Here is a 25,675-nt window from a genome sequence, read left to right on the forward strand (position 1 = left end):
TGGATTTGCAGTGGAATGTTCATGTTTCAACTGACCTTCCGCTCATTTTGTTGAAATCGATAATAACCACGCCTCCTGTCATAGTTCGAATCCCATCTTAATTATTAGATGAAAGGCTGAAAGGCTCATGGAAATGATAACATTTGGTGGTTGAAATGCTATTCCCATATGGTAGAAGATAATCACTACCTGTGTGACTTGGTGCACTCCCTTTTATCATTCTCTATTGCATCAGATATTGCTGTCTGACTTTCTAAAAGATTAATTTTGAAAATCTTTGCAACTCTTTCAAGGATATAAGGATATAATGAGAAGTGGAATCATCAGGTATCCAGAGTGCTCAAGGTGGGGTGTGAGGCACCCACTATTTTCATTATCCAAAATATTCCTGGTATAAGCCGCGGAGGAGCCAATGGATATAGCACCGATCTGCACCTCTTACAGGGTATAGATGTGGTGGTGTCGCAGTCTACTGAACCGCTGAAGGGATTAGGGTAGACAAAAATACATGATAAAAGGGAAAATCCTATAAACCCTTAGCATTATGCAAATACCAGTAAAAACAAAAATACGTTTTTTCAACTATCTTGAATAAGCTCTGGCACTCATTTTGGAGTGTCTGCCTTTTTTAGGCTTGATATCAATACCGCCCTTCAAACAGAGAAAAAGGTGGAGGATTTCTGATTGTTGTAATAAGCAAGGGTTTGTCCAACATCAAGATGCTTTCCCACGAAGATCAGACGCTGTTGGTCGGAGAGAATCCATTATTTGGCCTGGATATTATCTTTTGACATCTTTAACGGTGTAAAAGCTCTCAACCTCGAGAGGTGATATTATCTTTTGACATCTTTAACGGTGTAAAAGCTCTCAACCTCGAGAGTTATGGTCTTAACAAGAGTTTTGACAAAGATGAAACTGGAATATAACTATCAGATATACCTGTAAATCATCACAAGCAAGCAATTTTGACATCTTTAACGGTGTAAAAGCTCTCAACCTCGAGAGTTATGGTCTTAACAAGAGTTTTGACAAAGATGAAACTGGAATATAACTATCAGATATACCTGTAAATCATCACAAGCAAGCAATTTTCTTTTGGTCAAAATTGTTTATTTATCAACATACTACGAAAAAACAGTACCAAATTCCATAAGAAAATGAGAAACCATTGCCTCCCAAGGATGACAGATGTAATTCATAAACTAAACGGAAAAGCTCTCCCAGACCAAAACTTTAAACTAAACGGAAAAGCTCTCCCAGACCAAAACTTTAAGCAGTTGCCAAAAAATAACTCTTCGCATAAACAATTTTGGAGATCTTCAAGATGCATTTTCCACTTCAAGATGCATTTTCCACTTTAAGCAGTGGCCAAAAAATAACTCTTCGCATAAACAATTTTGGAGATCTTCAAGATGCATTTTCCATCATATATTCAAAGTGAATTACAACCAACAAGGACAGTGATCATATAACTATATTGATAGCATGATGCCACAGTGTTCTCAAAGTAGATCCATATAACTATATTGATAGCATGATGCCGCAGTGTTCTCAAAGTAGATCCATATGAACTATGCTAATAAACAATTAATTGATACACAAATATAACAGTCCTCAAAGCAATATACCATGTATTTAGGGTAGATTATCGCCATCTACAAATCAGAGATGAGTGCAGCAACGAATGAAATTAAAACCCAAACTGTTCTCAACAATTAACGGAAGTGTGACTGTGCAAGTGAAGCTTACCAGTGGTTAAATGTTTAACTATTCAAGTATTTAGCCCATGCATTAAGAGTACTGCCAAAGAGATCATAACTAAGCAGTAACTGAGCGCTGAATCTGGACATAGCCAACAGGCAGTTCAGAATATTGGCAGAGAAGGATCAATACTCGTAAAGGCAACCCATAAAGGCATCTCCAAGTTGTCATCTCGAACGATATCACCGAAGCAGATGTTCAGCAATGTCGCCCAAGAGACAACTCCAGAGAACAAGAAGCCACGATACCACTGCTAAAAATACTCCAATATGCTCATCCTGCTTGGAAGAATAAGAAAGCTGGCTATAAAGCAACTGCTAACGACTACTCCAATATCTTCAACATTATTGGCAGAATAATGTTGGCTTTGGATTTGCAATGGAATGCTCAACTGACCTTCGGCTATTTTTGTTGAAATCGATAATCAGCATGCACCTTCTGTCATAGTTCGAATCCAATCTTTTGGATGAAAGGTTCATGGAATTGATGACTTTTGGTGGTTGAAATGCCATTCCCATATGGTAGATCGGCTATTTTTGTTGAAATCGATAATCAGCATGCACCTTCTGTCATAGTTCGAATCCAATCTTTTGGATGAAAGGTTCATGGAATTGATGACATTTGGTGGTTGAATGCCATTCCCATATGGTAGATTATAATCACTACCTGTGTGACTTGGTTCACTCCCTTGTATTATTCTCTATTGCATCAGATAATACTGTCTGCCTTTCTAAAAGATTAATTTTGAAAATCTTTGAAACTCTTTCAAGGATATAATGAGGCACCCGAAGGAACCAATGGATATAAGCACTGATCTGCAGATTCTGCACCTCTTTACAGGGGATAGATGTGGTGGTGTCACAGTCTACTGAACCGCTGAAGGTATTCGGGTAGACAGTGATGCATGATAAAGGGGAAATTCTTATAAACCCTTAGCATGAAGCCAATACCGTTAAAAAGGAGAACGCACTTCTTCAACTATTTTGGGGAAGCTCTGGCACCATTTTAGAGCGTCTGCTTTTTTTAAGCTTTGATGTAAATACCGCCCTTTAAAAAGGGATAAAGGTGGAGCCTAGATTCCCAACAAGATGCTTTCCTGCGAAGATCAAACGCTGCTGGTAGGAGGGAATCTCTTCTTTGGCCTGGATCTTCTTTGACATCTTTAACGGTGTAAAAGCTCTCAACCTCGACAGTTATGGTCTTAATAATAGTTTTGACAAAGATCTGCTTCTTGAAACTGGGATATAACGTAAATCATCACAAGCTATTTTTTTGGTCAAAATTGTTTATTTATCAACATATTATGAAAAAATAGTACCAAATTCCATAAGAAGATTAGAAGCCGTTGCCTCCCAAGGATGGGAAACGTAATTCATAAACTTAAAGGAAAAGCTATTCAAAGCCAAAATATAACTCTTCACATAAACAATTTTGGAGAGCTTCAAGTTGCATTTGCCATCATATATTCAAAGTGAATTATAGCCAACAAGGGCAGTGATCATATAACTATATTGATAGCATGATACCACAGTGTTCTCAAAGTAGATCCATATGAACTATGCTAATATACAGTTGCCTGACTCACAAGGAAGTATAACAGTTCTCAAAGGACATATACCATGTATTTAGGGTAGATTATCACCATCTACAAATCAGAGATGAGCGCAGCAACGAATGAAACTGAAACCCCAAACTGTTGTCGACAATAAACGTAAGTGTGACTGTGCAAGTGAAGCATACCAATAGTTAAATGTTTAACCATTCAAGTATTTTGGCCATGCATTAAGAGTACTTCCAAAGAGATCATAGCTAAGCAGCAACCGCGCGAACGCTGAAGAACCTCAAAACAGTCATGAATCTGGACATAGCCAACAGGCAGTTCAGTACATTGGCCGAGAAGGATCAATACTCGTACAGGCAAGCCATAAAGGCATCTCCAAGTTGTCATCTCCAACGATCTCACCGAAGCAGTTGTTCTACAAAATCTCCCAAGAGCCAAATCCGGAGAACAAGAAGCCACGATACCACTCCTAAAAATACTCCAATATATTCATTCTGCTTGGCAAAATAAGGAAGCTGGCTATAAAACAACTGCTAACGACTACTCCAATATCTTCATCCTCCTTGGCAGAATAACGCTGGCCATAAAAGACATTTGAGATCAAGTCTTGGAAAATATTTCTGAGATGAACACTCACATGACATGCTCTGGATTAGCAGTGGAATGCTCAACTGACCTTCGGCTATTTTGTTGAAATCGATAATCAGCACGCATCTTCTGTCATAGTTCGAATCCCATCTTTTGGATGAAAGGCTGAAAGGTTCATGGAATTATTTGGGGGTTGAAATGCCATTCCCATATGGTAGATTATAATCACTAACTGTGTGACTTGGTGCACTCCCTTGTATCATTCTCATGGAATTGATGACATTTGGTGGTTGAAATGCCATTCCCATATGGTAGATTATAATCACTAACTGTGTGACTTGGTGCACTCCCTTGTATCATTCTCTATTGCATCAGATAATGATGTCTTTTTTTCTAAAAGATTAATTTTGAAAATCTTCGAAACTCTTTTTTTAAGCTTGATCTCAATACCGGCCTTCAAAAAGGGAAAAAGGTGGAGGCTAGATTCCTCCCGATTGTTGTAACAAGGGTTCGTCCATCAACAAGATGCTTTCCTGCGAAGATCAAACGCTGCTGGTCGGAGGGAATCTCTTCTTTAGCCTGGGTTTTCTTTGACATCTTTAAAGGTGTAAAAGCTTTCAACCTCGAGAGTTATGGTCTTTGACATCTTTAACGGTGTAAAAGCTCTCAACCCCGAGAGTTATGGTCTTAATAAGAGTTTTGAGAGTTATGGTCTTAATAAGAGTTTTGACAAATATCTGCTTCTTGAAACTGGAATATAACTAACAGATATACCTGTAAATCATCACAAGCAATTGTTTTGGTCAAAATTGTTTATTTATCAACATACTATGAAAAAACAGTACCAAATTCCATAAGAAAATGAGAAACCAATTGTTTATTTATTAACATACTATGAAAAAACAGTACCAAATTCCATAAGAAAATGAGAAACCATTGCCTATTGTTTATTTATCAACATACTATGAAAAAACAGTACCAAATTCCATAAGAAAATGAGAAACCAATTGTTTATTTATCAAAATACTATGAAAAAACAGTACCAAATTCCATAAGAAAATGAGAAACCATTGCCTCCCAAGGATGACAGATGTAATTCATAAACTAAACGGAAAAGCTCTCCCAGACCAAAACTTTAAGCAGTTGCCAAAAAATAACTCTTCGCATGAACTAAAAGGAAAAGCTATCCAAAGCTAAAACTTTAAGTACTTGCCAAAAAATAACTCTTCACATAAAACGAAGAAGAGTAGGAACTCTAACAAGGTTGTGTGACAAAATTTTATACACTAAACTACAAAGAAAATAAAATGCAGAAAGCAATATAGGCTTGATAGATAAATTTCCATTCAAAATAAAATACATGCATTAGAAAAAGAATTTTTCAGATATGAGAGCTCAAACAGAAAAACATAGACTGCCTGTAAAGAGAAACCCAGAAAGACGGAAACCCAAACAGCTTACACATCAAGAAATATAAGCTACAGAAAATAAATATGACCCTCAATAACCACATACAGTCAGACACGGGTGGTCGGAGAGAATCCCATTTTTTGGCCGCGGGTGGTCGGAGAGAATCCCTTTTTTGGCCTGTATCTTATCTTTGACATCTTTAACGGTGTAAAAGCTCTCAACCTGCTTTTGACACACATACATGTATAGTATGAATGAGGTCTTGGTCACCTTGTATTTGTATGGATATTATAAATACACGTGGAAGGTTACATTTGTATTCCTATGGTGAACACCTTATTAGTTATCTTGGTATACATGACCCTGAAAATTATTCTTAACAACTAAACTAACCCAATTCAAGACACCAATTATGGAAAAGCAACAACGGTAGAGTGTGACATTATTTATCAATAAACAATTCTTTGTATGAGGTGCACATTAAGGTTATAAACCTAATTTTATTATTAGAACTAGATATAGCACATATGATTCAATACCATCATGATATAGTGCATATAATTTAACAAGCTAGACCGAATAAACTTTGATACGGTCGCAGGCATAAGGTCCATTGTGCAGTTAAGGATTCTCCACCCACCAACAGATATTACAGGATTATTAGCAACTGGTGGAGGAGATTTTCCTTCACATATTGTCGAGCCGAGAACAAGCCTAGAGAAAAAGGCGAATGGCAAGCAAGGAAGGAGGCCAAATGGCAGAAAATTTACAAGCCTGCAAACCCATCAATGGTGACAGGGCTAAGCAACGACAAGGGGGCACCTCTGGCTGGTCCAGCGGATCTGGGCCCTAACTACCGGGGGTAGGAGTATAGTAGAAAAGGAGGGAATCGAGAGGAGACACAAATGACCAAAAGCAAAGATGGGCAGTGAGCGAGGTAGAAGGCAGTAGAGAAGAAGGGGAAAGGGTTCGCAACAGAAGGTAAAATGTGCTACAACAAAAGGCATGCGATGGAATGTGCAGTTTACAACAAAAGGTTAAACGCGCGGCCTACTTAATTGTGTAGTCATCTCACCATTCCACCCAATATTTGCAGCCATGGTTTGTACTCTAGATGTCCCTCCATCCTTATTACAACCATGATATGCTCTCGATTCCTAGATTATGGTCGCCTAGCTTCAACATACTATTCCTTTTATTGAAATGTTGTCATACTGAAAAGGGTGTGACTCATTTCTCTTAGCTTGTTTTGCACGATTCTTGTGGAATGTTCAGTTCCTGCTACTAACAAGATAAGGATTTCATTGAATTGATAGTTGGTTGAGCTAAAATGACTGATCTTGTTAATACCTGGATTTATTAAAACCATCAAGAATGCCTATGCCCTAATTTATACGATGCTCTATGTACTTATGAACTTGTGTAATATCTGGACTTATTACAAACATATAGAATGTCTGGGACTTTAACAGTATTCTGGAAACAATTGTGAAAGTTGCAAGAAACTTGAAACCAGGGAAGAGAATTAAACCTCATGGAATATTTGGTCATTGTTGCAAGAGTGGTTGGAGGTTTTTGCATTTGAAATCCCTTAATGACTAGTGCATGGAGATTATAGACCTTTGGCGACCCTGGACTAGTCTCCTCGATAGTTACTCAAACTGCAGTAGACTCTGGATTCCCTACATTGAGGTGGAGCTACTGAAGCAACAACACAAGGTGGAAGTAAGACTCTGGAATCCCATAAATGAGTGAGGGTGGAGGTTCTCACCTTTGGAGCCCTTCACTGGTTGTTGGGTGGAGGTGGATTCCTTTTGGAGTCCGTGAACTAAGTGAGGGTGGAGATTCTCACCTTTGGAACCCCTCACTAGCTGGTGGGTAGAGGTGGTCGCCTCTGGAGCCCCTAGACCAACCTACAATGGAGTACCTTTTGCCAGAAGGGTGGAGGTCGAATTAGACCTTTGAAACCCCTGGAGATCTAAACATGGGGACAAGTTTCACATGCCAGGGGATGGCAGCTGGATTATTAACAACCTACCAATGGTTGGGAGGAAAATCATGAACCTAATCCCAATGCACAGTCCAAGTCACACCTTGGTCAGTGTTTTTATTAATTGGGTTGCCCCAAATGCTCCTGTGTTGTTCCTAATATACCTAATTGTTCCAGGACACAAGATTACATTGTTGTATAGGCACTCCTGTTAATCAGGAATGTTTGATCAAACCAGATGTGGTATGTTATAAATGTTGGATGTCGTACATTCCTTCATAAATAATAGGCAAACCTCCTTAAGACTGGATCTCCATCCTAATATACCTAATTGTTCCAAGACACAAGATTACATTGTTGTACAGGCACTCCTGTTAATCAGGAATGTTTGATCAAACCAGATGTGGTATGTTATAAATGTTGGATGTCGTACATGCCTTCATAAATAATAGGCAAACCTCCTTAAGACTGGATCTCCAGGTATCTAGCACTTAGAAAGAACTCATAATGTCTAGGTGAAGCTTCCCTAGTTGCTTCAGACATAATGTATTTCTTCCAAGCCATCTAAAGTGACATCGCTTGTTTTATGCACTAATTGATATATACTAATAACTGTGGTCTGTTATAGCCCAGTTCCTGATATTTCCCTGTATTAGCTATGTTGTCATATGATAGGTCTGTGACTTAGCATAAATTTGTTCCTGGAGGTTGCTTGCATTACCAAGCATCCCTTGTGCAACTGTCATTTGTGGGTCTACATATGAATAAAGAAGCTAGTTCCAAGTAGGGGGTGGATGGTAACTATACCTAACCTTCTTACAGGGATAAGAGAGACACTGCACAATTCCTATAATTATCAAATTGCATGGACTTGTCTTAGGTATGGTGGCCCAAAATTCTAACGGATGTTGTCCCCAGGGTTGCGGGGGAGCGCCCCATCTCCCCCCACGAACCCTCTCCCAATCCGCGCTCCCGAAGGGGCCCTGTCCTAGGTATGATGGCCCAAAATTCTAACAGATGGGTTGCGGGGGATGGTCTGAGGTAGTATCGCGAGAACCTCCCGGCTAGTTATCAAATTGAGTCAACTAAATGGCTCAAAATGCCTAGGCAACAAGGCCATAATCGCTAAGGGAGGGGGGGATATGAGCAATTTAGCCCAAAAGTCACGAGTTGAGATTTAGGCCCAAGAGGTCGCGATTGCGTATAGGAACATAACCTCACTGAGCACTCACTCTTACATTAGAAAGTTGGAGAGGAATGTGCACCAGAAGCGCCAGTATTTTTCAGATTATCAGCTTATCCGAGAAGTCTCTCAATTGCTCCCTAATCTAGGAAACACCAAGTGGAGGAGAACCTAATATATCCATTTGATTACCCTACATCGGCAAGTTAAAACGTTGTTGGGGCATGCCCTCAATGAAAAACACAATCATCACAAGAAGATTATTTCCTTCCTCAATGATTTACAGGGGAACCGGTGGAGGATGTTGGACAACTTGGCATGATTGGAGGCTTGTCTAACTCTTCTAGACGCCCACTTGGAACACATGGAGAGGCACATTCAATGTAAATTTTCGAAGTTGCCACCCCCGGGTTCTAATTCAACAAACCTTGCACTGGTCACTTCTTCTGATTCCTGATGGTTACACGTTGTGTGAAGATTTTGATGGTTTTATGGCTCATGGGTACTCTCTCATTTTGACTTTTTTAGTCTTTTTTGGCTACTCTAAAAATCTTGGCGACTTAACTGCCAACCAATGAATCTGGTGCAAGTGAGGTTGGCCAAATTTTGAGAAGTTGTAAACCGCAATGGAACTTTTTGCCATAATGAAAATATTTTCGATTTACAAAAAATAAACAGTATTCTTTGGATATGTTTTGGATATGTTGAGTATCTTATATGGTTATGCATGTAATGGAATATTGCTAGGGTTTCTATTTTCCTTCTCTAAATGCATATGTTTACATGAAATTCTTGGTAATTATTGCAAGCTTAATCTCGTATCCTTGAGCTCCCTCGAAAACCTACTAGAGAGCCTTTTGCTAGTGAATTTCTCCTATCATAAAATGATAGCTAGGGTTAGGAAGTGAACTAGGGTTTTCTCCCTTACTCCCTTCAAAAATTTGATATCACCGTTAAAGTCCCTAAGACTCCATCACCAAAGTAGGGATAAAGCACTTGCAACACTCTTGATGATCAAAAACTCTAAAACCTTATCTTTTCCCTCTTTTTCTCAATTTTCAGCCCTTCAAGGCAAGCCTCTAGGGCTAGGGCTTAAGACAAATTCAACTAGGGTTTGAAGTATTGAAATGTTGGAGTTGATTTAACACTCTCCTACCTTGTTATACCTAACAAACTCAAAATCCAGCACATTGCATGGGAAAGATACGGCTTACGTCATCAACCCTAAGTTATTTAAGGCCTCATAAAACCCTAATCCTACACAAAGGCTTCAACTTACGGCGATTTGAAGTTTTTTCACTCCATTGGTTGATCATATGTCGTAAAGCAAACCTTTTCCCTATGCTTGTATCCCTAGATGTACCATTATTGAGCTACACTTTGAAACCCTACACTACAAGCCCTCCTAGGCTTCTTCACAAGTACATGGTTCCTTATTACAAGGACGTGTGCCTTGTTCCAAGTGAGAAGTATGTTGATCAAGCCTCTTATGATCATATCAACCTAGAATACCCTTCTTTGATCTATACGGGAAGCCTCTCATGTGCTGAAATTCCACAAAAGAGCAAGAGATGGAGTGTTAAGGTGACAGTGGCATCGACCTCATTGTTGTGTCCTACTTTGGCTATTGCCTTGTGAGGCCTTTCACAAGGTGTTAAAGAGTGCAACTAGGAGCTAATTCCCCATCCTAAAAGCCCCTCCTTTGATGGATCGTCCCTCCATTGGATCACCCTTGATGGCATTCTTCTTCACCTCAAAAATTAGAATTTTTGCTCACCTATAAGTGCCTCATTTTCAAGTTGGCTTAGGTGATCCAAACTTAAACAGGAATGCAACAAATTACAAATATAATCATAAATACAGAGATGCAACAGAAAACATTTCATTCCATTAATAGAAAAATATTGAACTATGCTTACAAACAAAATGGAAATAAACTAGCTCGAGCGATGGTAGCTTATCTTTGAGAAGAGATGTGGCAACTACATGCCTTCTGAACTGTGTTACAATGAGTCTCAAGGGCCTATTTATTATTGAGAAACAAGATAAAACCCTAAAAAACGAAAACCCTAACTCCAAGAGATATAATGCCAAGAGTTTGTCGGCCCCTTTGGGGTTAGTTGGGCAGCCAACTTCCCAGGATCGTAACTTGGTCATATTATCTCTGTTTGGCACACATATGATACCTTGTTGGAAAGATCTCTTCGAGTACTACAGGATTTATGGTGGGCCCTTGCCTATGGCTACGGGCCTGCAGCAGACCTCGAAAAAAGTTGTTTAGGGGGTCAAAACTACTCTGAAAGTTCAAGACCTGAAAAACTGCTAAAAATAGTAAATGCTGAAATAAACAAGGAAATAGATGAAACCGACTAGAGGTCTAGGTGGAATAGACAGGTGGCCACCAATATCCACCTGGATCATTCCTCCCCCCTTAGGAAGCAATGGTCCCCATTGCATGCAGAGCCTCCATGAGCTGAGGAAATTTCTATTGAACCTGGTCCCTGGTGAACCAATTGCCCTGGTGAAGGAGTTTGCCTGCTTTGATAACTCGATATAGTTGGATCCTCTGTTGGCAAGTGTTCTTGATCTACGTTTCCATGAGTTGATTAGTTGTTTCTTGTTCCATGCAGTCTAGGTTGAGCTCTGTTGGTGTGAGTTGTTCTGCAATGTCGGATGTGTCCAACAATGGTGGAAAGTATGGCTTCAACACTAGGTGCAAACCAAGCAACAGTGACATGCTGAGCTGGAAGGCATTGTCACCGACAGCCTTGGTGATGGTGTAAGGCCCATATCGGAGTGGGCAAAGCTTGCGGTGGGGTCCATCAAAACATTCCTTCCGCAAATGTAGCCAAACTTTGTCGCCCACCTGGAACTTGTGCAGCTCTCGATGTTGATCACGGCGCTACTTATACTTAGGATTGGCTCTATCCAATATATCATGGACCTGCTGGCGAATGTGTTAAATGCGCTCTATGAAGTTGTTAGCCCTGTCAGCTTCGGACTGGACGTGAGCCGAATCTACCTGAGTGGTTGCAAATGGTATGGCCACATCAATGGGATGTAATGGCTGAAATTCCAACCCTACATGAAAGTGGTTGTGGCCCGTTGAGATTTGGAGAGCTCTGTTGTAGTTGTGCTAGACATAGGGTAGACTTTCATCCCATGTGCATGGATGCTTTGAGTTGTACATGCACAGAATGTGTACAATCATCCGGTCGACAACCTCTGCTTGGCCATGCTTTGAGTTGTACATGCGCAAAATGTGTACTCATCCTGTTGACAACCTCTGTTTGGCCATCAGTTTGGGGATGGAAAGTCGTGGATTTGGTAAGTTTTGTATCCAGCATCAACCAGAGACTTGAACAAAATGCACTTAGGAATATGCTATCCCGATCTGAGACAATGGACTGTGGGAGCCCAAAGTGTACCCACACTCGCTCAAAGAAGAGCTTAGCAGTGGCATCTGTTGTGAATCGTGATACTCTTCTCGCAGGCTACCATGATGGCCATCTTAGATAATATGTCGACGACCACAAAAACGCAATCATTGTCGTGCTTAGTAGAAGGAAGGCTCGATATGTAATCCATGGAGATAGATTCCCAAGGCCAACTAGCACTAGGTAGAGGAGTATATAATCCTTGCTTCTTGATGGTTGTTTTGGCAATGGCACAGGCGGTGCAGGATCTAATGTACTTCCCAACATCCTGGCGAAGTTTTGGCCAATAAAAATACTTCTACATTACCGCCACTATTTTCTCTAATCCAAAGTGTCCAAAGACCCAACTACAGTGCGCCTCCCAAATCATCTTGGCACACTTGCTTAAAGGAACAAAGATGTGTCCCAAGTGGCATAACAGTGCATCCTTAAGGTGAAAATTTAGAACTTGCTTCCCTTCCAGAAGTGCTGGTATGTGTTGTCGAATTCTGGATCGCTCTGCTAAAGATGCGGCCACCCCGAAGTCTCATGCCCACAAGATTCGAGCATAGTAATCAGCGCCATGACTGGTGGTCGGCTGAGGCACTCAACGACATTATTGGTGTTGTGCTTCTTATACTTAATGTTCAAATGGAATTGTTACAAGTAGGTGGACCATTTCTGATGGCGATCGTTCTGCAACTTCCCTTGTGTCTATATGAACTATAGGGATCGGTGGTCTGTGTGGATGACCTTCCCCATAATGTAATGCTTCCATTGACGACAGGCCTGCACAATGGAATACATTTCTTTGTCGTAATGGGATACTTTCGGGCTGTGTCTGAAAGTGTCTCATTGTGGCAAGCCACTAGATGCCCCTGTTGAGTAAGAACCACACCAATAGCATAGTCGGAGGCGTCTGTCTCAATCTCAAATGGTTGTTGCAAGTCTGGTAATGTGAGAACTAGTGCAGAGTAGAGGCGATGATTCAATTCGGAAAACTCCTGTTGTTGGGTTTCGAACCATAAAAACTTTGCTTTCTCTCTAAACTTAAACAAAAACGCAACAAATTACAAATATAATCATAAATACAGAGATGCAACGAAAAAACACTTCATTTCATTAATAGAAAAATACTTAAATATGCTTACAAACAAAATGGAAATAAACTAGCTCGGGCAATGGTAGCTTATCTCTGAGAAGAGATGTGGTGGCTACATGCCTTTTGAACTGTTTTACAATGAGGCTCAAGGGCCTATTTAATATTGAGCAACAAGATAAAACCTTAAACAACCAAAACCCTAACCCCAAGAGATGTAACGCCAAAGTGTATGTGGGTCCGTTGGGATTAGTTGGGCAACCAACTTCCCAAGGTCGTAAGTTAGTCATATTATCTCCATTTGGCACATACGATACCTTGTTGGAAAGCTCTCTCCTAGTACTACAGGATTTGCGGCAAGCCCCTACCTACAGTTATGGGCCTGTAGCGAACCTCAAAAAAAGTTGTCTAGGGGGTCAAAACTGCTCCGAAAGTTCAGGACCCGAAAAACTGCTAAAAATAGTAAATGCTTTAATAAACAAGGAAACAAATGAAATCGACTAGAGGTCTAGGTGGAATAGGCGGGTGGCCACCAATATCCAACTGTATCATTAGGTTTGCCCCTCTTCAAGTCGACCCTGTGATGAATAGACATGTCTTTTCACCCCATGTCAACCATTATAAATATAGCATATGTCCTCATTTTCGCACCTCAACGCACATGTAATGACCCTGGTTATCTTTCCAGGTAGGTAGACATTGTGCTAATGATTCTGGTTCTAGTACACGCATGTATATAGTGTGAATGAGGTCATGGTCACCTTGTATTTGTATGGATATTATAAATATCTTTATTATCTTGGTATGTACATGAAAGGTTACATTCGTATGGCTATTGTGAACACCTTATTAGTTATCTTGGTATACATGACCCTGAAAATAATTCTTAACAACTAAACTAACCCATTCACGACACCAATTAGGGAAAAGGAACAACGGTAGAGAGTGACACTATTTATCAATAAACAATTCTTTGTATGAGGTGCACATTAAGGTTATAAGCCTAATCTTATTATTAGGGCTGAATATAGCACATATCATTCAACACCAATAGGATATAGTGCATATAATTCAACAAACAAAACCGAAAAAACTTTGATACCCTCGCAGGCATGAGGTTCATTGTGCACTTAACGAGGACTCTCCAACCACCGGCAAATATTACAGGATTATTAGCAACTGTTGGAGGAGATTTTCCTTCACATATTGTCGAGCCAGTTCATATAATTCAACAAGCAAGACCGGAAAAAATTTGATACCCTCACAAGCATGAGGTTCATTGTGCAGTTAACAAGGACTCTCCAACCACCGACAAATATTACAGGATTATTAGCAATTGTTGGAGGAGATTTTCTTTCACATATTGTCGAGCCGAGAACGAGCCTGGATAAAAGGGCAAATAACAAGCATGGAAAGGGAGGGAGACCAGATTGCAAAAAATTGCCTGGCAAAACCCATCAATAGTGATAGGGCTAAACGGGGACAAGGGGACACCTCTCGCTGGTTTAGCGGGGCTGGACCATAACTACCAGGAGTGGGATTTAAATAGTAGAAAAGCAAGGAATCGGGAGGAGGCACAAAAAGACAGAAGCAAAGGTGTGCAATGAGAGAGGTAGAACGCAGTAGAGAAGGAGGGGAAGGGATTCACAGCAGAAGGTGCAATTTACAACAATGGGTTAAACGCACAAGCTACTTAATTGTGCAGTCATCTCACCCTTCTGCCCAATAGTTGCGACAATGGTTTGTACTCTAGATGTCACTCCATCCTTACTATAACCACAACATTATCTAGATTCCCAGATTGTGGTCACCTAGCTTCATCGTGCTATTCCTCTTTCCTCTTATTGAAATATTCTCATATTGAAAAGAGAGTGACTCGTTTCAGCTTGTTGTTTTGCATGATTCTTGTGGAATGTTCAGTTCATGCTGCTTACAAGAAAGGGGTTCATTGAATTGAAGTTGGTTGGGCTAAAACAACTTAACTTGTTAATACCAGGATTTATTAAAACCATCAAGAATGCCTATGCCCTAATTTATAGAATGCTTTGTGTACTTCTAAACTTGTGTAATATATGGACTTATTACAAACATATAGAATGCCTGAGACTTTAACAGTGTTTTGGAAACGATTGTGAAAGTTGCAAGAGACTTCAAACCAGGGATGAGACTTAAACCTCATGGAAGATTTGGTCTCTGATCACAATAGGTGTAGATGCATCATTGAAAGAGCATTACTTAAAGGGCATTAGAAAGTAGTACTTGCTCATTGTTGCAGAAGTGGGTGGAGGATTTTGCCTTTGAAATCCCTTAATGGCTAGTGGGTGGAGATTGGTGACCTTTGGCTACTCGATAGGTACTGAAACTAAAGTAGACTTTGGATTCCCTACATTGGGTAGAGCTACTGAAGAACCAAACATAGGGTGGAGGTAAGCCTCTGGAATACCAAAACTGAGTGAGGGTGGAGGTTCTCACCTCTGGAGCCCCTCACTAGTTATTGGGTGGAGGTGGATTACTTCTAGAGTCCCTGAACTAAGTGAGGGTGGATATTCTCACCTCTGGAACCCCTCACTGGCTGGGGAGTGGAGGTGGCTACCTCTGGAGTCCCTAGACCAAACTGCAATGGAATACATTTTGCTAGAAGGGAGGGAGTTCGAATTAGACCTCTAAAACCCCTAGAGGTTTGGACATGGGGACAGGTTTCAGATGCTAGGGGTGGCAAAACTGAGTGAGGGTGGAGGTTCTCACCTCTGGAGCCCCTCACTAGTTATTGGGTGGAGGTGGATTACTTCTAGAGTCCCTGAACTAAGTGAGGGTGGATATTCTCTCACCTCTGGAACCCCTCACTGGCTAGGGGGTGGAGGTGGCTACCTCTGGAGTCCCTAGACCAAACTGCAATGGAATACATTTTGCTAGAAGGGAGGGAGTTCGAATTAGACCTCTAAAACCCCTAGAGGTTTGGACATGGGGACAGGTTTCAGATGCTAGGGGTGGCAGCTGCATTATTAGCAGCTTGCCAATGGTTGGCAGGGAAATCATGAACCTGATCCCAATGCCCAGTCCAGGTCACACCTTGGTGAGTGTTTTTATTAATTCGATTGCCCCAAGTGCTCCCGTGTTGTTCCTAATATACCTAAATTTTTCCAAGACACAAGATTACATTGTTGTATAGGCACTCCTGTTAATCAAAAATGTCTGATCAAACCAAATGTGGTATGTTCCTAATATACCTAAATTACACAAGATTACATTGTTGTATAGGCACTCCTGTCAATCAAAAATGTCTGATCAAACCAAATGTGGTATGCTATAAATGTTGGATGGCATACATGCCTTACCAAATGACAAGCAAACCTCCTTAAGACAGGATCTCTATGTGTCTAGCACTTTGAAAGACCACGCATTGTCAAGGTGAAGCTTCCCTAGTTGCTTCAAACATAATTTATTGCTTCCAAGCCATCTAAAGGGACACCACTTATTTTATGCACAAATTGATACATACTAATAACTGTGGTCTGTTATAGCCCAGTTCCTAGTATTTACCTGTATTAGCTATGTTGTCATATGATATGTCTGTAACTTACCGTAAATTTGTTCCTACAGGTTCCTTGCATTACCAAGTCTCCCTTGTGCAACTGTCATTTGTGGGTCTACATATGAATAAAGAAGCTAGTTCCGAGTAAGGGGTGGATGGTAACTATACCTAACCTTCTTACAAGGATAAGAGAGACACTGCACAATTCCTGTAATTATCAAATTGCACGGCCCTGTCCTAGATATGATGGCCCAAAATTCTAACAGATGTTATCACTCTATAATATTTGGGGCCAGTTGTTTGTCCCGGAATATTGTTGCAGACTCAAAGTCATTACTTTAATCTTGGACAGGACACAGTATTTAATGCTGGTAGGGTATGATGTCATATGGGGGCTGAATTGTTGTTAAATAGATTGTGTAAGACCTTTAAGAACCAACCCTTCTATCTTAGATAAGGACCAGCTTTCCACCACTCTTAGCATGTACACAATACCTTTTAATGTAGACTAATTGATGGAATTCCAACTTCACTTTCCAACTGAATACACTTGCCCGTACCTACTGGATACTGTTGTTATTGCCACCTACCGATGCAGATCAATAAACAAATATTAACTTAAATAAATAGGAGGGAGCTCTGAATGAATAGTTCCTAATGCACAACACTTGCTACCATTTTTGCAAGTGGGATTGGAACAGAATACCAAGTAGAGAGGAGGGAGCTCTGAATGAATAGTTCCTAATGCACAACACTTGCTACCATTTTTGCAAGTGGGATTGGAACAGAATACCAAGTAGGCATGACTATGGATAAAACAAAAAACAAATGAAAAAAATTGCATGGTTAAGTGTGCCTTGAGCCAAGAAGCATTAAGGAAGGGTGGCGTAACCCTGCTGTGAATGAAATCCTGGTTACTAGGAACAAGTCTCATAGGTGGAAATTGGTACCATGTGATTTTATTTCACTGTATGCAATGCCACTTCTTCACCTCTCACCTCATGCAATGAGCACATAAGCAGTTGGCCCAAAACTCTAACAGATGTTGTCCCTCTATAATATTTGGGGCCAGTTGTTTGTCACAGAATATTGTTGCAGACTCATAGTCATTACTTTAATCTTGACAGGACACCGTGTTTAAGGCTAGTTGGGTATGATGTCACATGGGGGCTGAATTGTTTTTACATAGACTGTGTAAGACCTTTAAGAACCAACCCTTGCATGTTAGCTAAGGACCAGCCTTCCACCACTCTTAGCATGTACACAATACCTTTCAATGTCGAACTAATTGATGGAATTCCAACTTCACTTTCCGACTGAATACACTTGCCAGTACCTACTGGATACTGTTGTTATTGCCACCTACTGATGCTGAGCAATAAACAAATATTAACTTAAATAAAGAGGGAGCTCTGAATCAATAGTTCCTAATGCACAACACTTGCTACCATTTTTGCAAGTGGGATTGGAACAGAATACCAAGTAGGCTTGACTATGGATTTTAAAAAAATCAAAAAATAAAAGAATAAATAATTAAAAAAACTGCATGTTTAAGTGTGCCTTGAGCCAAGAAGCTTTAAATCGGTGGCATGGCCCTACTGTGATATCCTGGTTACTAGGTATAAGTCTCATAGGTGACAATTGATACCATGTGATTTTATTTCATGGTATGCAATGCCACTTCTTCACCTCTCACCTCATGCAACGAGCACATATGCAGTTGGTCATTATGCCCAATGCTCATGGGAGATGAGTCACATTCAATAGCTTTATATTCCAGACAATGCCCTTGTGGCAATGAGCGAGAAATTGATTATTATGGCTAATTTTCGTGGGGAATGTATCGAGACACACTTTTCCTGCTACCCAATGCTCATGGGAGATGAATCACATTCAATAGCTTTATATTCCAGACAATGCCCTTGTGGCAATGAGCGAGAAATTGATTATTATGGCTAATTTTCGTGGGGAATGTATCGAGACACACTTTTCCTGATACAACGAGAACATGATGAATTGGTCATTACGAGTTATGATTAATGATCATGGATCCTTGTAACGCTAATCTAAACACATTAATCTTAATAGTGGTATCTGAAAACTGTGCGTTGTATGTCTGGAATGGACATATGAGAGGCTTAGTTGGGTAGAAATCAAATAATGTAACACGTATTGCACCACCAATCCTATCCTCCAGTTAAGTTCTCCTTCTCTATGCCCCCATTTACATTTGAATGCTTATTCTTGCCTATCCGTGGGATGCATTATGTTTACACATTGATAATGAGTGAATCTGAAGTACATATGAACTGCCTGCTACTCTTGTTTGGTTATATGAATTTCAGCCCTTGTTACAGTCCTAGTTCAATTATGAAGGTTGTAACTACATCTTGAAATGAAACTGACATATGTATGAGTTGTCTGCAACCCCTTGGGTGCATGAGATTCTAGATTTTGGATACGGTTAAAGGCAGAATTATGCCAGCAAATTAATTATGACAGGAAGAATTTGCACGGGGTGCACTGGAGCCCAAAGGAGACGATTGGTTACTACATTCAACAGTCTAAAGAACTGATATATGTGTGAGTAGTCTGCAACCCCTTGGGTGCATCAGATTCTAGATTTTGGATACGGTTAAAGGTGGAATTAGGCCAGCAAATAAATTATGACAGGAAGAATTTGCACGGGGTGCACTGGAGCCCAAAGGAGACTATTGGCTACTACATTCAACAGTCTAAAGACCACAGAAATCTCATGAAGTCCAAAATCTGGTGCACTAATATTGTGTATGCAGTTCCTAAGGACGAGGTAAGGCAATTGAATAACGATGTCTGCATCAATCCAGAGCTTATATCAATAATGTATTTAAAGTAAAATTTGAAGCATACTCTCTTCCGATAAAGGAAGTGGGTTGATCATTTGTCAGGCCACAATGTGGATGTTAGAAACTTACAAACTAACTAACTCCACTACCGCCCTAATCGAGCTTCTAAAGCCAGGCTGCCACAAAAAGGATTCTACTCTTAGCAAATAGAGCCATCACCATAGAATGGGGGTTGTCTCGATGAGATCTTATAAAGGAAGTGGGTTGATCATTAGTCAAGCCACAATGTGGATGTTAGAAACTTACATACTAACTAACTCCGCTACCGCCCTAATCGAGCTTCTAAAGCTAGGCTGCCACAAAAAGGATTCTACTCTTAGCAAATAGAACCATCACCATAGAATGGGGGCAGTCTCGATGAGATCTTATAAAACAAATTGCAGGCATAACGACTAGAACCTTCTCATATCAAAATCTCCTCTTATCAACATGGTATGTCAGTACCATGAAATTGATCCATTGGCTCGGTCTCCACAGACCTAGAATGGGTAACGTACCTAGTCCCTCAAGGAATGACGGTACCAGATGAGCACCTCAGGGATAGAAGGGGAACTACTTGAAGAAGGGAATCAAGCCATTTAATACTCTCATATATATATATATATATATATAGAACAAAAAATGAAAATTTTCTGAGGCATGGGTTCTATTGCGAAAGGAATGACAACTAAAGGTGTAACCCTAGAATCAAGAGATGTCCATCTTTGACAAACTCTCAAATATTGAGAAGCATGGAATACAATTAGGTGAATAATCATCATGGTCTGAGTCACCAATGATAGATTACAAATTACAAACTGAATAAAGAGATGTAAAGGAGGTTCAGGGATTTATCCAAGTTTGAGTCACTACGTATGACATCCTTAGCCCTACATTGACATGTATAATGAATTTCATGTCTGTTCTATTGGAGTTGAATTGATGCTAATGAGGTATGATATGCAATGGGGTTGCTCTTACAGTTGAGACATGGCCATCAGTATTATGCTTTTGTAATACCTAGATGATGTCATGTAAAATGATGTGTGTGAGACAAAATCCATGTGAGGAACTAGTCACAAAACTAACATTCAGCCCTGCATGTGAAACGCTGCCAAGATTTGGTGGTTTGGCTTCTTTGTGCATTTCTGTTAAAGAGAGAAATATTTCTCAAGGGCAGTGATATAAGCTGAGAAATAACTTATGTAGGAAAGGTATGGAACCGAAAGGAAAAGATAGTACCACGGGTAGAACTCTAAGAACACTCAAACACATATGTCAATAAGACTGGGTGTGTTTATGTATCATCAATCAAGCAGGACTGCAATCAGAAAGTGATAACTCAGGATGGCAGGAAATAAGAGGGGTCTTACATCACCCCTTTGGTGCAGAGGAATTGTAAATCCTTTAAGTACTAGCTGGCATAAGTCTTCAATGCACGCTGGAATGCAATACAGACTTCACATGTCCTCTTGGTGGCTAAACCAACCAGTGTATAAGAACCCACAACCTTGTATTTCAAAGGATCCATACCATTGCCTTTGGATAGTGCGGCTTGATCATTACAATTTTCCCTGGTTGGTAGCATGCAATGCTAATACCAAGATACATCTTATTCCAGTTTTGACAAGCTATGGAGAAATAGGTCCAATGCAATACAGACTTCACATGTCCTCTTGGTGGCTAAACCAACCAGTGTATAAGAAGCCACAACCTTGTATTTCAAAGGGTCCATACCATTGCCTTTGGATAGTGCGGCTTGATCATTACAATTTTCCCTGGTTGGTAGCATGCAATGCCAATACCAGGATACATCTTATTCCAGTTTTGACAAGCTATGGAGAAATAGGTCCAATGCCAAGATACATCTTATTCCAGTTTTGACAAGCTATGGAGAAATATGTCCAATGCGTTATCAAAATATTGCATATGCAAATAGCAGTTGTAGGTTGAGTCAGAAATAAGGGTAAAGTCCCTTATCTCCATGAATCTTGAGAACCTGGTACGTGTTTAAAATAGGCTCATTAAATTAAGGAAAAACAAAAATTTCCAATGTCATTACACTACAATGACTTCACCTTAAACAGCTGTTTGAATTAAGTTAATCCAAACGGATTGTTCATATGGTTTCATGGACACAAAAATATGTGGCATCTTGTGTAAATATTCATAGCTTCTTGAAAGACAAGATGCACACTATGGTGGCATTAATTGCTATTTGAGCAAGCTTTCTTTCTGAGCTTGTGCTGACTGCTATGCTTCTTCATGTTGACTTCCATATCCACAATTTGCACCAAGGTAAAGCAATTAAATATATCACTCCTCAATCTCCTCAATTAATTTTCCCAGAAACAGACAAAAGTAGATTTAGATATACTTTCTGCTGCAATTAATAATAATAAAATATGCCTGGCAATTTAAAAATCCATAAATTGAGGGTGAATCAAATCAAAGAAAATTGGGAGTCCTCGTCTTGGACTAGTGACCCTTTGACATCCTTAAATCCTTAAATATCTCCAAAAAAAAAAAAATGGCTCTTGAAATATGTGCTGGCTGCCATGCTTCTTCGTGTTGAAGAAAGCCTCTAAATGTGCGATGTCTCTGAAAACTAAAAGTTCTCCAAGTTATAGTGTTCCTTCATCTGCTCCCAGAAATAGATCATTAATAGATGAAGCTGCAATTCATATAAGGCAACAATAGTGGTTGTACAGTTCATCCACAAAGGTAATAAACCTTCTTTCCAGAAGACCACAAAGTTGAGTTAATGTGAAGAGTGCTACCCCATTGCAGCTCTCTGGAAACTAATAATTGTCCAAACATAAAGGTACAATCATTGGAGTAATTGGATGACCACACTGGCTTCTGAATTTCAGCCATCTTCTCTCAAATCTGGAATGTGACTTAGAGATCAAGGACCAAAAGGGTCTAGTAGACCTCAACAACAGAAGTGTCCAAACATAAAGGTACAATCATTGGAGTAATTGGATGACCACACTGGCTTCTGAATTTCAGCCATCTTCTCTCAAATCTGGAATGTGACTTAGAGATCAAGAACCAAAAGGGTCTAGTAGACCTCAACAACAGAAGTAGGGTTTACTGTAGAGACCTAGAAATGATCTCCAAACATGTCCCTATGGACATTACATGGATTATGGTTTGGGTGGATAGAAACCGGTGAGGTGACGCTGAAGTAACCCCCAAAAGGTTAGATGTTAGAGGCAGAAGCAGTTCTAGACTCCAAGATCAAAGAACCCTTATGAAACAGAGAGAGTCTGGACCATGAAGACCTTGCAGTAATACTCCACGTTGTACCAGTTTAAGCACCCAGAACGGTTAGAGGCTTTGACTCAGATTTGCAGGAAACAGCAGGTTGGAAGTATAGCCACTGGATCTCTCACAGTGAGTGCAAGTTCTCCACTAGGTAAAATGCCAAGTGGAATTAGGAAGAATCACCATTGCTGCTCAGGTACTTCTTCCTTCACTTCTTCCTTCACTTTAAGATGGTGAAGTACAAACCCTAGCATAGTTTCCCCAACTTTCCTAAGCCCACAAATATATGATGGTGAGTGCAAGGCTGTGAAGTTAATATCAATCTGTACCAATGTTGGTTTCCTGTTGATTAGGATAAATTCGTATGACAGCTCAATTAACCTGATTTTAAAATGCTTAAAATGGTCAACGCTTTAGAAGCTGCCCTTTCCTCGAGGGTGATGTAGGTGCTGTCATGCTCTAATATTGCCATAGGACATGGGCATAATAGATCCTGAGCCAGGTATGACTGTCATGAACCACTCATAACATTAATCCAAAGTTGCTACAAGCTACTGCCTTTTCAATAGGCAGGCAAGACCTCCTTAAGACCGGATCTCTAGGTGTCTAGCTAGGTGTCTAGCACTTTGAAAGACCTCGCAATGTCAGGGTGAAGCTTCCCTAGTTGCTTCAGACATAATTTATTGCTTCCAAGGACCGGATCTCTAGGTGTCTAGCACTTTGAAAGACCTCGCAATGTCAGGGTGAAGCTTCCCTAGTTGCTTCAAACATAATTTATTGCTTCCAAGCCATCTAAAGTGACACTGCTCAGCTCAATTAACCTGATTTTAAAATGCTTAAAATGGTCAACGCTTTAGGAGCTGCCCTTTCCTCGAGGGAGATGTAGGTGCTGTCATGCTTTAATATCGCCATAGGATATGGGCATAATAGATCCTGAGCCTGGTATGACTGTCATGAACCACTCATAACATTAATCAAAAGTTGCTACAAGATACTGCCTTTTCAATAGGCAGGCAAGGCCTCCTTAAGACTGGATCTCTAGGTGTCTAGCACTTTGAAAGACCTCGCAATGTCAGGGTGAAGCTTCCCTAGTTGCTTCAGACGTAATTTATTGCTTCCAAGCCATCTAAAGTGACACCACTTGTTTTATGCACAAATTGATACATACTAATAACTGCGGTCTATTATAGCCCAGTTCCTGGTATTTCCCTGTATTAGCTATGTTGTCATATGATATGTCTGCAACTTAGCATAAATTTGTTCCTGGAGGTTCCTTGCATTACCAAGCCTCGCTTGTGCAACTGTCATTTGTGGATCTACATATGAATAAACAAGCTAGTTCCGAGTAGGGGGTGAATGTTAACTATACCTAACCTTCTTACAAGGATAAGAGAGAGTCGAGACAATGCACAAGATCTGAACACCGCAGGGTCATCTGAACACTATCACAGGGCTGGAAAACAAACCGCTAGGTCATCTGGTCATTTGTTCTAAGTCTGAGTTGGGTCTCTATTTCTAGATGCAATATAGTTATGGAACTGCACTGAAAAGATTTTAAAATTAGAGTAAGTAGAATATTTCAGAATTTAGGTCCTAAATATAAAATTCAAGTCGAATTTCCTATAAAACTATAAACACAAACAAGGTTCCTTTTCATTCAATCTAACTTAACTTCCTTATAGTCGAAGACCAAAAAACCAGTATGTAAATACCTTGCTGCCAAATGTATGGAAAGTCCTTGTTGCAGCAGCCCTGAAATTCATTGCAAGATAGCTGCCGAGGAGGAAGATTGGCTGTTCCTTCCTATTTACAAAAATTTAAACCATCAAAAAATATTACAAAAAGGGGATGAATTAAAAAATAATGGAAGACATGTGTTTAACACTCACTGTAAAGGCATCATTTAACCATCAACAGTCACTCCATAACTGGCATCATTTAACCATCAACAGTCACTCCATATTCTCCTCTGCCACAGAGTCTGCTCTCTCTCCCAGACTCACAGACACAAACATCACAATCACAAACACATCACATTGACACACTAAGCTACACAAACACAAACACATCACATTAACAAACACAAATACATCACTGAGGGTGCTCCACAAACACATCACAATGACAGAGTAAACACATCACAATAACAGAGTAGTGAAAGAGAGACTCTCTCTTGTAGGATTCTCTGCTAGAACCAATAGTTGAACCAATCATCATCGCACTGCAATTCCAAACAAGTGGAAAACATCAGCATTATATACATGATCAGTACCATTTATAACCACAATGCGGTTATAAATACATGTGAAGCTGCAACTATATGTGAATGTGACCGAGGCGACACATTTGAATAACTAATAATATACCTGAAAGGAAATGTGATTATCTGTGATTATCTGTGATTATCTCTTGGACTGATTTCAGTTTCCTTTGTGTCTGCAGATTGCAAAAGATGAATGCATAAATGCCTGTTTCGTAATTAAACAACCTGCATCATTAACGAAGACAGACCGTGCAATCAATAAAATACAGATCACAAATTTGTTACTCTACAGATACAATGGGATCGTAACCACTAACCCAGCCATAGAAAACAAACCACAGGGTCATCCGAACACTATCAAAGGGCTGGAAAACAAACCACTAGGTCATCTGGTCATTTCTTCTAAGTACGAGTTGGGTCTCTATTTCTAGATACAATATAGTTATGGAACTGCAATGAAAAGATTCTAAAATTAGAGTAAGGGGAATATTTCAGAATTTAGGTCCTAAAGATCAAAATTCAAGTTGAATTTCCTATAAAACTCTAAACACAAACAAGTTTGTTTTTCATTCAATCTAACTTAACTTCCTTATAGTAGAAGACCAAAAAACCATTATGTAGATACCTTGCCGCCGAACGTATGAAAAGTCCTCCTTGCAGCAGCCCTGAAATTCATTGGATGATAGCTCCCGGGGCGGTAGATTTAGTTGTTGCTTCGTGTTTACAAAAATTTAAACC

At 40.0% G+C, this 25,675-nt stretch overlaps 1 long non-coding RNA gene across 2 annotated transcripts; it reads right to left on the minus strand.

Moving 5' to 3' along the window:
• LOC149172108 (uncharacterized) lies at positions 1-24,884 on the minus strand. Of its 2 annotated transcripts, XR_016259068.1 has the most exons (4): positions 24,564-24,881; positions 24,387-24,477; positions 1,750-4,684; positions 1-1,064 (listed from the first exon to the last, which is right to left on the minus strand). It is a non-coding gene; the product is annotated as an uncharacterized LOC149172108 (long non-coding RNA). The 2 variants fall into 2 exon arrangements; XR_016259067.1 differs by having other exon boundaries at positions 1-4,684; positions 24,564-24,884.
• Positions 24,885-25,675: the final 791 nt, after the last annotated feature.

Source organism: Pinus tabuliformis, chromosome 4_2, assembly GCF_031772625.1.
Source record: "Pinus tabuliformis cultivar Carrire ecotype Pingquan chromosome 4_2, CPIR1, whole genome shotgun sequence".
NCBI lineage: Eukaryota > Viridiplantae > Streptophyta > Pinopsida > Pinales > Pinaceae > Pinus > Pinus tabuliformis.